Source organism: Chiloscyllium punctatum, chromosome 18, assembly GCF_047496795.1.
Source record: "Chiloscyllium punctatum isolate Juve2018m chromosome 18, sChiPun1.3, whole genome shotgun sequence".
Lineage (NCBI taxonomy): Eukaryota > Metazoa > Chordata > Chondrichthyes > Orectolobiformes > Hemiscylliidae > Chiloscyllium > Chiloscyllium punctatum.
The window spans coordinates 76,157,334-76,173,965 of NC_092756.1; the positions used below are offsets into that span (position 1 = coordinate 76,157,334).

The window sequence follows — 16,632 nt, forward strand, 5'->3', positions numbered from 1 at the left end:
ATACACACCCATATAAACACACATATAAACACACACATATACACACACACAAACATACACATAGACACACACACACGCACACACATACAAACACATGCACATACATACACATACACACATATACATCAACCCACACACATACACATATACACATACACACCCACATATACACACACACATACATACACACACACACACATATACACATTCATGCACACCCACACACATACACATACACACACATACACACGCACACACACACATACACATATACACACATACAGATATACACATGCACATACACACACATATACACATTCACACACACACACACACACACACACATATACACACACATAAAAGTATGTGTGATGAACTTGTACTTACAGAATTACATTTTACTTTGCTCAAAAACTGTATGAATCATGTAAGATGCTGTCAATCTGTTTTTTAGATTAGAATCAGTCTGACCATTGGGGCACAGACAGCCTCACACAGGGGAGCTCACACCTTCAATACATCATCTGGGCCAACACGACACCAAATGATAAAGTTCACTTGAGAATGTAACTTTTCATAAAAGTTTTGCAATTTACATATGAAAGAACGAAAACCAACCTGGCCATTCTAAAAGTTGTGAGACTTAACAAACAATCCAGGTCTTTCTCAAGATACAATTTCAGTTGCATCACACTGTAAACATTTGCTATAAATTCTGCGTTTTGCAATCTTATTCTCCACAACCACCTGATGAAGGAGCAGTGCTCCGAAACCTAGTGCTTCCACATGTTCGACTCTAACCTGGTGTTGTGTGATTTTTAAATCTGTCATTCACCCATCTCCTGACGGTTGAGCATACATCTCAAGGTCAGGACAGCGGCCCTCCGCAGGGATACAAATCGACTCCTTCTTTGGTCGCTCCACGATGGATCTCTCTGATGACTGTTCCCGTTCGTTGGTTGGCTCATTGGGATCATTGCTGACATCTTGGAAGAATTCCTGGAGTCTCATTGGTCTGATGAATTCCTCACAACTTTACTCAAGTATTCTTGTTGGTGATGGGGACAAAGGGAGACTAAATTTGATTTGCGTTTCAACTTGATTTTATGAACAAAGTATTGAAACAGTTTGTAACATCATTTGGAAATGCATACAAAGGTTCTAAATCAGTTGTGTACAGTCTATGCAGAGAGAAAAGAACCAACAAACCATTGGAATATTGACATTTCTCAAACCTTCTGTATCGTTGTGGAAAGAAAGGCATTTTGTACTTGGGCAGGCAATGATCTCTGTTCAGTGTCAGGCACCAAGAGGGTCTGAGAACTGAAAGGACGATGTGATCATTTGTCAGAAAGACCTGAGACTGTGTTGTTTCCCTGTTACACCTTGGCAACAGCTGCCTGAACCTTTAGTGCATCCCTCAGTGTGTTGTCACAGATCTGGGAGTGTGCTTGGCTGTCACACTCATTTGGGGTCAACTGTTTCCAGTGGTCTGCCAATATAGTGCCCTCGTGGCCTAATGGCTGTGGCACTGGCCTCTGAAATCTGGGATTTCAGGGATTTCATTTTTAAGCCTGCTCTTTGCAGTGGCTGATTTTCATCCCATGTCAACTTCATCTCAATCCAAATTGACTGGATTTTTTAACTACTCTGTTAAAAATCATTGTGCCTGTGTTGAGATCATGGCAAATGCTGTTTAATAGAAACTTGCACAAGGTAATTCCGGGATTTGGGAGATCTTGGGGTGCATTGTCTGAAAGAGACAGCACAGCCACAATGGGCTGAATGCCCGCGAAGATTCTGTTGATTTGTCCTCAATGCAGCTTTTTGCAACATCTTCACTTACTCCTTCCCCACGAACTGCAAATATCTTGAAAGTGCTGCACAAAATAACATTGAGCCCTTTGCTATTTTCCTGTCTGCTCCATTTTCCTCAGACTTGAGATGTGCAAAGTTGGAGTTTGAAGGTGGTAAAAACAATGACTGCAGATGCTGGAAACCAGATTCTGGATTAGTGGTGCTGGAAGAGCACAGCAGTTCAGGAAGCATCCAAGTAGCTTCGAAATCGATATTTCGGGCAAAAGCCCTTTTGCCCGAAACGTCGATTTCGAAGCGAGGTCGATGCTGCCTGAACTGCTGTGCTCTTCCAGCACCACTAATCCAGAAAGTTGGAGTTTGGTTGATTTCTCATCTGTCCGTTTGGGGAGAAATGGGAGGCGGGATCAATTTATCAAGCAGCCAACAATTTAGCATGAGATGGAAGGGGTAAAAAAACAATCAGTGAGCATCTAACACTCAGAAACACACACAATGAGAGGTCAGGATGCAGTATTTAAAGGCTGCCATCGGCAACCTGCACGTGGGGCCCCAGTGGCCTAATGGATAAGGTACTGGCCTCCTAAGCCAGTGATTGTGGGTTCAAGTCCCATCTGGGGTGTCTCTGTGGCTTATCCTCTATTCTAATCTATTTTGGAAAAATCCCCATCTCTGCATTCAGTTGATGGTCAGTGGTATCCAACATGATCTTGCACAAGATTTTCGAGGATCTGCAGGATTGAATGTTGAAGGTGGTCATCAAGTGGCTGCTGTTTCTGGATGGGGACGAGATTCCTGAGTGTGCGGTTGGAGAGGTTGCTTTTGGAAGCCAGCTCTCATCACACTCTCATCAACAAACCAACCCTTCAACACTGATCCCTCCAGAACATTGGATATTACTGACAGAGAATACCCTTGCCAACGTTTATAGGTGCACCATCGACAGCATTCTGTCTGGATGTATCACTACCTGGTATGGCAACTGTACCATTCAAGATCGGAGACGGTTACAGAGAGTGGTGAACTCGGCCCAGACAATCACAAAGGCCAACCTCCCATCTATCGAATCCATCCACCAGGCCCACTGTCAAGGAAAGGTCTCCAGCATTCTCAAAGATCCATCCCACCCTGGCAATGTTTTTCTACAACCTCTACCATCGGGGAGAAGGTACAGAAGCCTGAACACACGCACCAATCGGTTTTGAAACAGTTTCTACCCTACTGTTGTTAGAATACTGAACGGTCTCACAGACTCTTAGTATTCGCCTGTACCTGTGTTTTTGTTCCTGCTGCTGTTTCCCTATTATTTACTTATCTATGCTACTGAACTCTGTGAGCTGCCTGTATTGCTTACAAGACAAAACTTTTCACTGTGCCTGTCATTACTTGCAAATCAAATATTTTCAATGAATCTTCCACCTTTAGGATTACTGTTATCTTGGTCCAACTCATTGAATGTAAATATAAATTATTGAGTGTGGAATAACTTTATTTCACCTGCATTTTTTCCTGTTAAATGAGTTTGGGAGAAGATTTGTAGCTCGGGTGCAAGTTGTTGTGGTTCTGTTCGCCGAGCTGGGAATTGTTCTTGCAAACGTTTCGTCCCCTGTCTAGGTGACATCCTCAGGTGCTTGGGAGCCTCCTGTGAAGCACATCTGTGATGTTTCCTCCAGCATTTATCATGGCCTGTCTCTGACGCTTCCGGTTGTCAGTTCCAGCTGTCCACTGTAGTGGCTGGTATATTGGGTCCAGGTCGATGTGTTTGTTGATAGAGTCTGTGGATGAGTGCCATGCCACTAGGAATTCCCTGGCTGTCCTCTGTTTGGCTTGTCCTATAATGGTAGTGTTGTCCCAGTCGAATTCATGTTGCTTGTCTTCTGCGTGTGTGGCTACTAAGGATAGCTGGTCGTGTTGTTTCGTGGCTAGTTGGTCTTCATGGATACGGATCGTTTGCTGTCTTCCTGTTTGTCCGATGTAGTGTTTTCTGCAGTCCTTGCATGGGATTTTATACACTACATTGGTTTTGCTCATGTTGGGTATCGGGTCCTTCGTTCTGGTGAGTTGTTGTCTGAGAGTGGCTGTTGGTTTGTGTGCTGTTATGAGTCCTAGTGGTCGCAGTAGTCTGGCTTTCAGTTCAGAAATGCTCCTGATGTATGGTAGTGTGGCTAGTCCTTTGGGTTGCGGCATGTCCTCGTTCCGTTGTCTCTCCCTTAGGCATCTGTTGATGAAATTGCGAGGGTATCCGTTTTTGGCGAATACTTTGTATAGGTGTTCCTCTTCCTCTTTTTGTAGTTCTGGTGTGCTGCAGTGTGTTGTGGCCCTTTTGAATAGTGTCCTGATGCAACTTTGTTTGTGTGTGTTGGGGTGGTTGCTTTCATAGTTTAGGACTTGGTCTGTGTGTGTGGCTTTCCTGTAAACCTTTGTGGTGAATTCTCCGTTCGGTGTTCTCTGTACCATCACGTCCAGGAATGGGAGTTGGTTGTCCTTTTCTTCCTCTCTAGTGAATCGGATTCCTGTGAGTGTGGCGTTGATGATCTGGTGTGTGTTCTCTATTTCTGTGTTTTTAATTATTACAAAGGTGTCACCAACTAGCCACGAAACGACACGACCAGCTATCCTTAGTAGCCACACACGCAGAAGACAAGCAACATGAATTCGACTGGGACAACACTACCATTATAGGACAAGCCAAACAGAGAACAGCCAGGGAATTCCTAGAGGCATGGCACTCATCCACAGACTCTATCAACAAACACATCGACCTGGACCCAATATACCAGCCACTACAGCGGACAGCTGGAACTGACAACTGGAAGCGGCAGAGACAGGCCACGATAAATGCCGGAGGAAACATCACAGAAGCACTTCACAGGAGGCTCCCAAGCACTGAGGATGTCACCTAGACAGGGGACGAAACATTTGCAAGAAAAATTCCCAGCTTTCCTGTTAAATGCCAACAGGACAGTACAGAGGTCAAACAAGCTCAATGGTTGTACAGTTCGATGAACTCAAAGCAGCCATGCAGAGTTTAAAAGATATTAGGTCCGAGATTAACTTAATTTGAATGGAGATAATGCAGTGAGAGGGTTTTAATTGGAGAGAATGTTTAAATTGAAAGTATCCCCAGAAGGGATGTAAACCACAGGCAGTAGCTTAGAAGATCAGAGATGTAGCTGTTAGGTCACTGGGACAACACGTGCTTCTGGGGCCATGTCAGGAGAATTGATCCCCTCAACCTTGGTTGTGTTCATGTCAGAACAATGCTGCATTCTCCCAACATTTATGTTCACCAACATTTCACGAGTTTCATCCCACCATCAAACTCACCATGGACTACTGTTTAGTATCTGTCTCATTCTTGGACACATGCATCTCCATCAAGGATGGGCACCACAGCACCTCACTCAACCACAAACCCACCCTCAACATATTAAAACAGCCGTCCCCTCTGTACAAGCCGTACACTTACACAGGATCTGTTCAGGTGAGGGGGAATGTGAGGGGCACTTGGAAGTCCACAAGGATGCCCTGATAAGAATGTGATACGATGCTTAACTCATCAATCGCCAGTTCTGTCATGCCCCAGGGAGAAACTGCAATGACCTCCTCAGGAGACAGACACGAGCTGCAACCAACAGGGTACCCTTCATTGTCCAGTACTTACCAGGAGCTGAGAAACTACGTCACATTCTCCACAGCCTGCAACACATTATCGATGAGGATGAGCACCTCGCCAAGACCTTCCCCACCCCTCCACTTCTCACCTTTAAACAGCCACCAAACCTTAAACAGACCATTGTTCACAGCAAACTGCCCGTCCTTCAGGACAACACCAAACAACCCTGTCACAGCACACACTGTAAAACGTGTCAGAGTCTCACCATGGATACCGCCATGACACATGGGGACATCTCCCACCATGTACGCTGCAGGTACTCATGTGACTCGGTCAACATTGTCTTTCTCATACGCTGCAGGGAAGGATGCCCAATGCATGGTACATTGGCGAGACCGAGCAGAGGCTACGGCAACAGATGAATGGGCACCGCGTAACAATCACCAAACAGAGGTGTTCCCTCCCAGTCGGAGATCACTTCAACGATCAGGGACTTTCAACCTCGATCTTTCAGGTAACCATCCTCCAAGGTGGACTTTGGGACAGGCAACAACGAAAAGTGGCCAAGCAGAGGCTGATAACCACGTTTGGTATCGATGGGGATGGCCTCAACTGGGACCTTGGGTTCATGTCACACTACAGCTGACCCCACTGCACTACACACACACACACACACACACACACACACTCATCCTGTCACACAATACACATACACACTCCCACACTCACACCCACACACACACCTTCTCACAGATGTATACCCCATTACACTCAAACACATACACATACACACACTCTCACAGACACTCACACCATCGCCCCCTCCCACGCACACCCAAATGCACACACTCACTCAGTCTCCCCTGCACACAAACACACATATACGTTTGTGGGGTGTATTTGTACGTTCAGAATTATCTTTAGTTTTTCTCAAAAACTGCATAAAACCACGGAAGATTCTGTAAATGCCACTTTAGAAATAGAATCAGTCTGACCGAACATTGGGACACAGACAGATTTTAACCTCACATCTTCAATGCATTATCTGAGCTGAGATGGCACCGATTGTTAAAACTCTATTGAGAATGTAACTTTAACAAAGGTCTGGGATGTGCATAACAAGGAACTGAAACGAACATGATCATTCTAAAAGATGAAAGACTTCAGCTCAATTTGTTTAATATTACATGCCATGACACTGCAAACCTGTTGCCAAAACTTCAGTGTTTTACTATCCTGCTCCACAACCACATGATGAAGAAGCAGCTCTTCGAAAGCTAGTGTTTCCCAATAAACCTGTTGGACTATAACCTGGTGCTGTGTGATTTGTAACGTTGTCCGCCCCAGTCTAACACCGGCTCCTCCAAATCATAACCTTTATGTCAATGACTGGTGCGTTTTGGATGATAATGTAAAACATAACAATAGAAACCATCCAAAGTTGGGGCTTGATGTTTTCAAGTCATTACACTCTGACTTTTTCCCTGGTAGTTTACTCCATTATGGGATTGTTTTTATTCATTTCTAGGGCGTGAACATTGCTGGCTAGATCAACATTTATTGCCTCTCCCTAGTTTCCCCTGAAAGGTGATGGGGAGCTATCTTTTTGAACCACTGCGATCCATGTGCTGCCTGTATCTCCTTTCGAACTGATTGAAGATTTAACAGGAGGGAGTCGGCCATTTTGGATTTGTTCCATACATTCACATCACTTGTATGACCCTTTGATATTTTCCTTATACATTCTGTGTCTGATGCCTCCTCTCTCATTACACCTGATGAAGGAGCAATGCTCCGAAAGCTCGTAATTTCAAATAGACCCATTGGACTATAACCTGGTGTGGTGTGATTTTTGACCATTTGTTGGAGGTAAACCTACAATGAATCAATGGAGGGTGTTCCAGGATTGTGACTGAGCTACAGGGAAGGAATGCGATATGTTTCTGACTAGGCCAGCGTTTATTGCCCAGAGGGTGAGTCAACCACATTGCTGTGGGTCTGTAGTCTCACCAGGTTTTCTTCCTGAAAGGAGAATATGGAACCAGTTAGCTTCCTAACAAACCTCAATAGCAATATATGGTTCCCATCAGACAAAGCTCCTCCTGAGCTGAGATTTCACCACCTTGTATGGTGGGATTACAGTCCATCTCCCCCACCCCATGAACTTGGTGTTCTGGATTCCTACTCCAGGTCTAGCACTGCACCACCATCTCCCCTTATTAACTGGAATTGAGATCAAACAGACACAGGGTGCTGATCAGAGTTCATGTTTAAAAACATAACAGCCCAAATGGGATATGAACTCACAACCCCTGGCTTTGAACATGGACACCCTGTTCATGATGCATCTGAGGTGAGATACCATGTTAGACACCCACGAAAATTGATAGCTCTGTCTTTGGTTGTGCTCCAAAGATCTTAAAAATGAGGAAATTCAGCTCCTGGAGCCTGCTTTGTCATTCCACATGATCATGGCTGATCTCATCTCAGTCTCAACTCCACTTTCCTGCCTGCTCTCCATAACACTTCAACCCAACTACAGCCTGCATGTAGTGATCCCTTTTCATGGCACAAGGCACTTCATAGGAACCACATTCAGGAAACCGTTACACATGGACGGAAACCTTGGCCAAAGAGAGGAACACCTTGAGATCCTGAGACCCCAAGGGAGAGGGGTGGAGATCTTTACAGAGTGACTTCCAGGGGGTACCATCCAGTCACAGACAGTGATGTCCAAGCAATGAATAACAGGAAGCCAATCTGGCCTTTAATTTCCTGAATTATTCTTGTTGCCATTCTTAAAGAAAGAAACAACATTGGGTATACTCCAGTCCTCTGGGAATTCTCCTGGGACTATAAAGGATACAAATATTTTGTACAAATCCGTAGCAATTTCCACACCTGCCTCTCTCAGGATTCTATGATAGATTCCATCAGGTCTTGGGGACTTGTCTACCTTAATGCTTTTCAAAACACCCAACACCTCCTTTTTAATATTGACATGCTCTAGAATATCAAAATACAAGACTCACCATCCACCATGTCATAGAGTCATAGAGATGTACAGCATGGAAACAGACCCATCAAGCCAACTCGTCCATGCCGAACACATATTCTAATCTAATCTCGTCCCATTCGCCCACACTGGGCCCATATCCCTCTCGACCCTTCCTATCCATATCAGTGAGCAGTGTAGGTTTCTTCCCTCCCGCCCCCCTGACCATGTACTCACTTTCTTTGTCTGATTTTCTTCCTTTTAAAAGTGCCGTTGTTTTGAGGTTTTTTTCTCCAAAGTTGCAGAATAAAACAGTAATTGCTGCTCCTGGAATTTGAGGAAATCACCCCCAACACCTAAAATGCCTCAAAAAAGGGGCAGCTCTTACAGTCACAACTTTTTCCCATCCTCCATCTTGGACTACCCAGAATCCTTTGGAAATACCAATGCAGTTTATTCATTAAGAACCTCACCCACTTCCTCCGGCTCCATGTGTAAATTCCCTCCTTTGCTCTGAGAAGACATACCCTTTCCCTGGTGACCTGTTGCTTGTTATCCCTCTGTAAAATGCCTTGGAGGTTCCTTCATCCTGTTTTCCATAAACATTGCATGGTCCCTTCAAATTCTCTATTTCCTTGTTTGAGTTCATTCCTGTTATCTCCAGGGCTCTGACTGTCTTCAGTTTCTTGAACCTTACTTATACCTTCTCCCTCTTTCTGCCTAAGACTTAACATCATAACACGTCTGAACAGGTCAACGAAATATATCGACAGGAACCATCGACAGCATCAACCTGCATTTATTGAGTTATCTTTCAAAACCAATTCAGTGCATTTGAAATACTGTGTGGTATCACTCACTGTAATAAACACTCTCCTTGAATATGGTGAAGAGAAAGTAATGGCAAATTATAAAATTACCAAAATAATGCATGACAATGGTTCGTAAATATATGTTTATAAATTACTGTACAGATACTTATAGAAATTAAATAAGGAGGAACAAATATCATCGACAATTAACCATACACTTCGCAATATTTCACTTTCACTGTAGAATTGTAGTTTTAAGATCAAAGTTTTTCTGAAGTTGATCAGATCTCACCCCATCTAATACTAATCCTTTATACCTTTCTCCCCAAACTTGAGGTGAGAATTCATCTGTTTCAGAGGATTGCCTTATTTGATGAGCTGTTCCTTGATATATAATAAGTACAATCCCACAGACCTTGTCATGATTGCACCTTGTCTAAAGTCTGAATCAAATCATTCAACAGCAGACAATTCCCAAGAGGTTAATGAGCAAAAGTCCCATTCAATGTTTTCAAGTCTCCATTCTCCTTACGTAAAAAAATATACAAAAGTTAAATACCACAAGTGCTGGAAATCTGCACTAAAATCAGGAAATATTGAAATGCAGGTCGGGTAGCATCTGTGGAGAGAAGCACAATTATCAATTTGCAATATTCATTTTGTTTTTTTCAGCAGATGCTTCCGAACCTGAGAGTTTCACCACTTACTGTTTATATTCTTAATGTAGATCATGCCCTTGGAGTGATTAATGTGAATGGAATGTTAAATATATCACTGAGATGTGCTGGTGAAGGGCATTGTTTCGTAAATACATGCAGCACTGACAAAGAGAGGCTGGTGTGAGAATTGTTCCCCACGTTATTACAGTTCCAGACAGATACCCCAAATTGTTAAGCTCCCAGGTGAGCAGGGATGAAATGGTTTTCTTTCTTCATTTACCTGGATCCTTGGTTGGTCACTAACAGGTTAATTTAAAAAGGGACCCTTTCTTGTGGATGTCTTCCTCCCAAACCAATTGAATTGGTGTTTAAAAGTATCCAATTAAACCTGGATATGTTGAATTAATAAAGGTGCGAATCTATTCATATCAGAATGCAAAAAGATTATTGTAACTCACATACACATAGATTAGGAAGAGAAGGAGTTGCAGGTAGATAGCACAGTGAAGAAGGCATTTGATCCACTTGCCTTTATGAGTCAGTGCATTGAGTATAGGAATTGGGATGTTGGGTTGTGGCTGTACAGGATATTGGTTATGCCACCTTTTGGAATACTGCGTTCAAATCTGGTTTCCCTGCTATAGAAAGATGTTGTAAAACTTGCAAGCATTCAGAAAAGATTTACAACGGTGTTGCAAGAGTTACAGGGTTTGTGCTCTCGGGGGAGGATGAATAGACTGAGGCTATTTTCTCTGGAGTGTTGGAGGCTGAAGGGTGGCGTTATAGAGGTTTATAAAATCATGAGGGACATGGATAGGGTGAATAGCTTCAGTCTTTTCCCCAGGGTGGGGGAGGACAAAAACAGAGGGGAAAAGGTTTACGGTGAGAGGAATAATAATTTAAAAGGAACCTTAGGGGCAACCTTTTCACGCAGAGGGTGGTGCTTATATGGAACATACTGCAAGAGGAAGTGGTGGAGGCTGGTACAATAACAACATTTAGAAGTTAAAAGTCACACAACACCAGGTTATAATCCCACAGGTTTATTTGGAAGCACTGGCTTTCAGAGCGCTGCTTCTTCATCAGGTGAAGACAACCACCCAGTGAAGGAGCATCGCTTCGAAAGCTAGTGCTTCCAAATAAACCCGCTGGGCTATAACCTGGTGTTGTGTGATTTTTAACTTTGTCCACCCCAGTCTAACACCGGCTCCTCCAAAACATTTAAAAGGCATCTGGATGGGGGTTTATGAACAGGGAGGGTTTAGAGAGATATGGGCCAAATGCTGGCAAGTCGGACTAGATTAATTCAGGATATCAGGTCGGCATAGACGAGTTGGACCAAAGGGTCTGTTTCCGTGCTGTATAACTCTAAGACTCCGTAACATTTAAAAGGCAGCTGGATGGGGACATGAATAAGAAGGCTTCAGAGGGATATGGACCAAATGCTGGTTTGTGGGACTAGATAACTTTCGGATATCTGGTTGGCATGGACGAGTTGGAGCGAAGGATCTGTACAACTCTGTGACTCTGTAAGTGTAAGCTTTCTTGGGAGATTTTGACTTTTGTTACAGAGCCTTTTTAAATGACTGAGACATTTTAATTTGTGCTTATTTGATTTAATTGGTTTCTTTTAATTTGTTTTCAGAGTCGTGTAAGGAGACTTCTGAAAAGTAGGCTGTCAGTAGGTTAGAAGACGGAATAGGTTATGCTGCATTCTGCAATTACAGCGATGATGATATGCCAAGTGTAATACTTCAACTGGCTTGGCATTGATTTATTGGTTAATACTCTTAGCCATTGAAGTTATAACATCTTCAGTTGAGAGTGAAAGCATATATCTTGGGAGGATATTTAATTGCTCTAAAGATACCACGTATCTGAAAGTTCCCTACAGTTAATAGATCAATGGGACAGGAATTACCTATTATATCACAAAGTAAGTCTGTTTCTCTCTGCTGAACTTCTACTCAACTAAAGATTGACTCTGCCTGTTGCGTGACATGGCTTTTAATTTCCACTGATCAACCAGATGAACATTAGTAACATAATGTAATTAAACTCAACTTTCCTTCAGTATTCCTGTTGGTGATGAAGACAAAGGGGGACAAAATTGGTTTGCGGTTCAACTTGATTTTATTAACAAAATATTAAAACAGATTGTCAGCATTTCCCAAATTCCCACAAACTTTACTCTCTCTCCAGCTCTATCCATCTGAGAAAGGATATTAACTGGAACAATCCATGTTGGGCCATTGGAATCATTTCAACTCCCCCTCCCACTCTGCCGAGGACATGGAGGTCCTGGGCCTCCTTCACCGCCGCTCCCTCACCACCAGACGCCTGGAGGAAGAACGCCTCCTCTTCCGCCTCGGTACACTTCAACCCCAGGGCATCAATGTGGACTTCAACAGTTTCCTCATTTCCCCTTCCCCCACCTCACCCTAGTTCCAAACTTCCAGCTCAGTAACTGTCCCCATGACTTGTCCGGACTTGTCCTACCTGCCTATCTCCTTTTCCACCTATCCACTCCACCCTCTCCTCCCTGACCTATCACCTTCATCCCCTCCCCCACTCACCCATTGTACTCGATGCTACTTTCTCCCCACCCCCACCCTCCTCTAGCTTATCTCTCCACGCTTCAGGGTCACTGCCTTTATTCCTGATGAGGGGCTTTTGCCCGAAACGTTGATTTTGAAGCTCTTTGGATGCTGCCTGAACTGCTGTGCTCTTCCAGCACCACTAATCCAGAAATTGGAATCTCCTTCCTGTCCCGATATAGGGCTGGCTCTTTTCCACAAAGGGGGGTCTCGCAAGTTCAGGCAGATCTTTCTACTGAGGCAGGAAACGATTTCTCTTCATTCTGAGGCACCAAGAGGGTCTGAGAAATGAAGGGACGATGTCATAACTGGTCAGAAAGGCCTTAGACAGTGTTCTTTAACTGTTACACCTTGACAGCAGCTGCTCCATACTTTGAGGTCAACACTTTCCACAGAGAGTCCAAGGTGGAAGCGATAGGGGTCTAATGGATAAGGCACTGGCTTCCTTAAGCTTGTCATAGTTGGTTCAAGTCCCATCTGGGGGGCTTGGGTTTTAAGCCTGGGCTTTGTTGATGATTTTCGTTTCATGTCAACTTCATCTCAATCCATGCTGACTGAATATTTCACGCTGATTGATGATGTCACTTCCACCCCATCATGGCCACTCCCACAACCACTTCCACCCTTCACAATTCCTCATGCATCACACGTGACATCACTTCCGCCCTTTACATCATCGCTGATGCCACATGCTCAGTGACTCCCGCCACCCCGACTGCCCTGGTCACCACCACTTCCGCCACTCCCCTGCATTCTACTGACGTGCCCCCCCACAGAACCCACTGTCACTATCCCCACCCCCCAGAACCCCGAGGGGAACACTACCCCTGCTCATGACTCCACCCCCATTCGCCCCACCATCACACCCACTCCAGTTACAGGTTCCACACTGGACAGGACTGCTCCGAGTGCTGTCTCACAGGAGTCGAGTGTTGGTCATAAACCAGCTGGTGCCTGCCATGCTGTGGTACCGGCTGGTCACTTTGGTCCCTCCTCCTGGTTTTGTCGCTGACATCCAGAGAATGTTGGTTCACTTCTTCTGGGACAAAAAGATGCACTGGGTCACTGCGCAGGTCCTGAGTCTCCATATTGAGGGGGGGCGGTCAGTCGCTGGTGTGCGTTCACACCCAGGTAGCGACGTTCCACCTTCAGACCTTGCAGCGATACCTTTACATTGAGCCTCCCCCTCGGCGGGGTGCCCTGACGACGTATTTTTTCCACCAGGTGCGTAACCTCAACTACGAGACTCAGCTCCTGTTCAGGGACCGTGATGGTTTGGAGGTCACTCTCAGGACACTGCCTGTCTTTTACCAGGACCTGCTCACGGTCTGGAACATGGTCGAATCGCGTCACGCCTACCCTCCGGCAGGAGTAACGGCTGTCGTCAGGGAGACGTTGCTCAGGAATCCGCACCTCCGTACTCGTGGGTTCGAGTGACTGTCGGAGGGGAGGGCCGTGACTGTGAGGGTGACCAGGGTCGGGGACGTGCTGGATGGTGGGGGCCTGGGCTGGACGCTGCCGCAGGATATAGCGAGCAGGGCAGCGGTAGACGTCCGGTACGTGGCCACCACCATCCGACACCTTAAAACGACGGTGCTCAGACCCCACGTAGTGCCCCAGTTGGAGGATGCTCAGGTGTGCGGTGGGATCCCGTCTGCACTCACTCCTGCCCGGACGGAATTTCACATTGGCCCCAGGGTCCTGTACTTCCTGCGGGAGCCTGTGCCCCACATCCTGAGCTGTCTCCGGAGTTTTAGTTTTGTCCCTTTCAGGGGTGTATCACACAGGGCCCTGTACAGACTGCTGCTGCACACCCTCATCCACCTCCCGGACACACCCTGGCGTGCCCATTTACCACCGGGCGGTGGGGATCATCCCCAGTGAAGGGCTCTCTACATGGGAGTCCTCCCCCTTTCTCACGGGGATCTGGGGTGGAGGGTATTGCACGCGGCAGTCCACAGATTGTGGTGGTTCACGGACTCCCAGCCCAACTGCTTGTTCTGTGGTGCTGTGGAGTCCATGGAACAGGGCGCTTGCACTCCCTTTTTAGCTTTCTGGGAAACCTTCTCCTCCGTTTCTGGTTGGACTTCAGCCCCACACTCCCCATCATTGGGCACCCAGTGCCGAGGGGGGAGGGTTGGTCAGAGGATCTCCTCGTGGGTCTGCTCCTGGGCCTGGCCAAACTGGTTGTTCGGGTCAATCGCCTGACCCTCTTCCGTGGTTACATTCGAGCCCGGGTGTCCCTGGAGAAGGAGCACGCAGTGTCTACCAACATCCTTGAGCTGTTCAGAGAGTGCCCTCCCCCTCACTGTTTGGTCACACAGCATTGCCCTTTGATGCTTGTCACTGGCCACTCGGGTGTTTCCTTTCTTCCTGGTGGTGGGAATTGAATAAAGATTTGTACATCTGTTGTCTTTCACTGTGTCTCACACCTGCACACACACAACATGGGTGCTGGGAAAATATAAGCACTACCACAGTTAGGCAGCAGTGCGGGGGTAAAGAGAAAAACATATATAACCAGGAGATTCAGAATCCCCTCAGTCCAGGGCACTGACTCTGTGCTGGCTGAGCCACAGTCAGTGTGTTCGTGCAAAACAAAACAAAACTTAAAAGCTGCCATTTTAACATCACACATGTAGCCCCAGTGGCCTAATGGATAAGGCACTGGCCTTCTAAGCCAGGGATTGTGGGTTCAAGTCCCATCTGGGGTGTCTGTCACTTGCCCTGTGTCAACTTGATTGCTAGTCTACTTTGGGAAAATCTCCATATCTGCATTCAGTTGATGGGAAGTGGTGCCCAATGATTTCTTACACAAGATTTGCATGATTGAGGTGAATTCTTTGAAAGAGAAAGCACAGTCACAATGGCTGAAAACCTACTGAGATTCTCCTGGGGATGGCATGGTGGTTCAGTGGGTAGCACTGCTGCCTCACAGTGTCAGGGACCTGGCTTCGATTCCTCCCTTGGGTGTCTGTTTGTGTCGAGTTTGCACATTCTCTCCATGGGGTATTCCGGGTGCTTTGGTTTCCTCCCACAGTCCAAAGATGTGCAGGTTCGGTGGATTGGCTTTGGGGAATGCAGGGTGAGAGGATAGGGGTTGGGCCTGGATGGGATGCTCTTCAGAGGGTCAGTGTGGATGTGATGGGCTGAATGGCCTGCCCTTCTCACGCGAAGTCTTTTATGAACAGGTTTGGAGCAGATGGTCAGAGCTCCACTGCAGGACCCAGTCAAGGCTTTGCTAAGGTTTGGCATTCAGGTGTGTTTTCCTCTTCTCCTGTCCCTGATCTTCCAGAATCTTCTGAGGCTTTGGCCAATACGGTCATGAGCTGGGTTCACATCATCCAATGGGGTCACACCAATACCCTTCACTGTTGTCATGCCAGGAGCTATAAAGTGGATTGACTCAGGCTGACACTTCTCCAATATTCAACCCACAGTCTGGTTGGAACTGGTTCTTCTTGAAACATTGTAGTCCTTTGATTTTAGTTGCACTGTTCTCTGGAGCTGAGAGCTGCTGTTTAATTTAGTTTGACCAATTTTCTGTCAGGTCAAATTTCTCCAGATGAGGATCAATTGAGAATGCCTGATTTTGTTGCCATGGTCACCTGACCACACAGGATTGAGATCAGCTGCACAGTGAAGATTTCAACAAAATCAAAACCCCAAATTAGACTTGAGCCCACAATCACTGGTTTAGGAAGTTAGTGCCTTATCTATGAGATCACTGGGGCTCCAACAGATGGAGCTACCAATCTATGGACAAAGCAGCTTCTGTTTTGGTTATGTTGGTATCAGACTAAGCTATATTCTGTCAACATTACCACTTGAACAACAGATTACCTGCATGTTTGGTATTTATGATGATGTCCAATATGTCAATGGAAATGATTGAAATCTGGGTGTTCAAGGTTGGAACTGATGGGTCTGTGGCTATGCATTTGGGTCCTTACCTTTCTTAGTCAAGGTATTGAATACAATTGCAAGGAGGCTATGATGGAGATGTGAGGTAGTTAGGCCATCGTTGGAGAACTTGGAGTGCCACATCCACAGATTGGACAAACATTTGTGGGAAGGCAACTGCTGAAAATCACCAGGCTCTGAGTCAGAGTCGGGGTTCACCAACAGAGTTTATTGT

The 16,632-nt window shown here is 45.7% G+C and overlaps 2 non-coding genes across 2 annotated transcripts; both read left to right on the plus strand.

The window, feature by feature from the left end:
• The first annotated feature begins 2,364 nt into the window (after positions 1 to 2,364).
• On the plus strand, positions 2,365 to 2,437 carry trnar-ccu (transfer RNA arginine (anticodon CCU)). Its single transcript has one exon. It is a non-coding gene; the product is annotated as a tRNA-Arg (tRNA).
• A 12,698-nt stretch (positions 2,438 to 15,135) lies between these two features.
• Positions 15,136 to 15,208, plus strand: trnar-ucu (transfer RNA arginine (anticodon UCU)). The gene has a single exon. It is a non-coding gene; the product is annotated as a tRNA-Arg (tRNA).
• Positions 15,209 to 16,632: the final 1,424 nt, after the last annotated feature.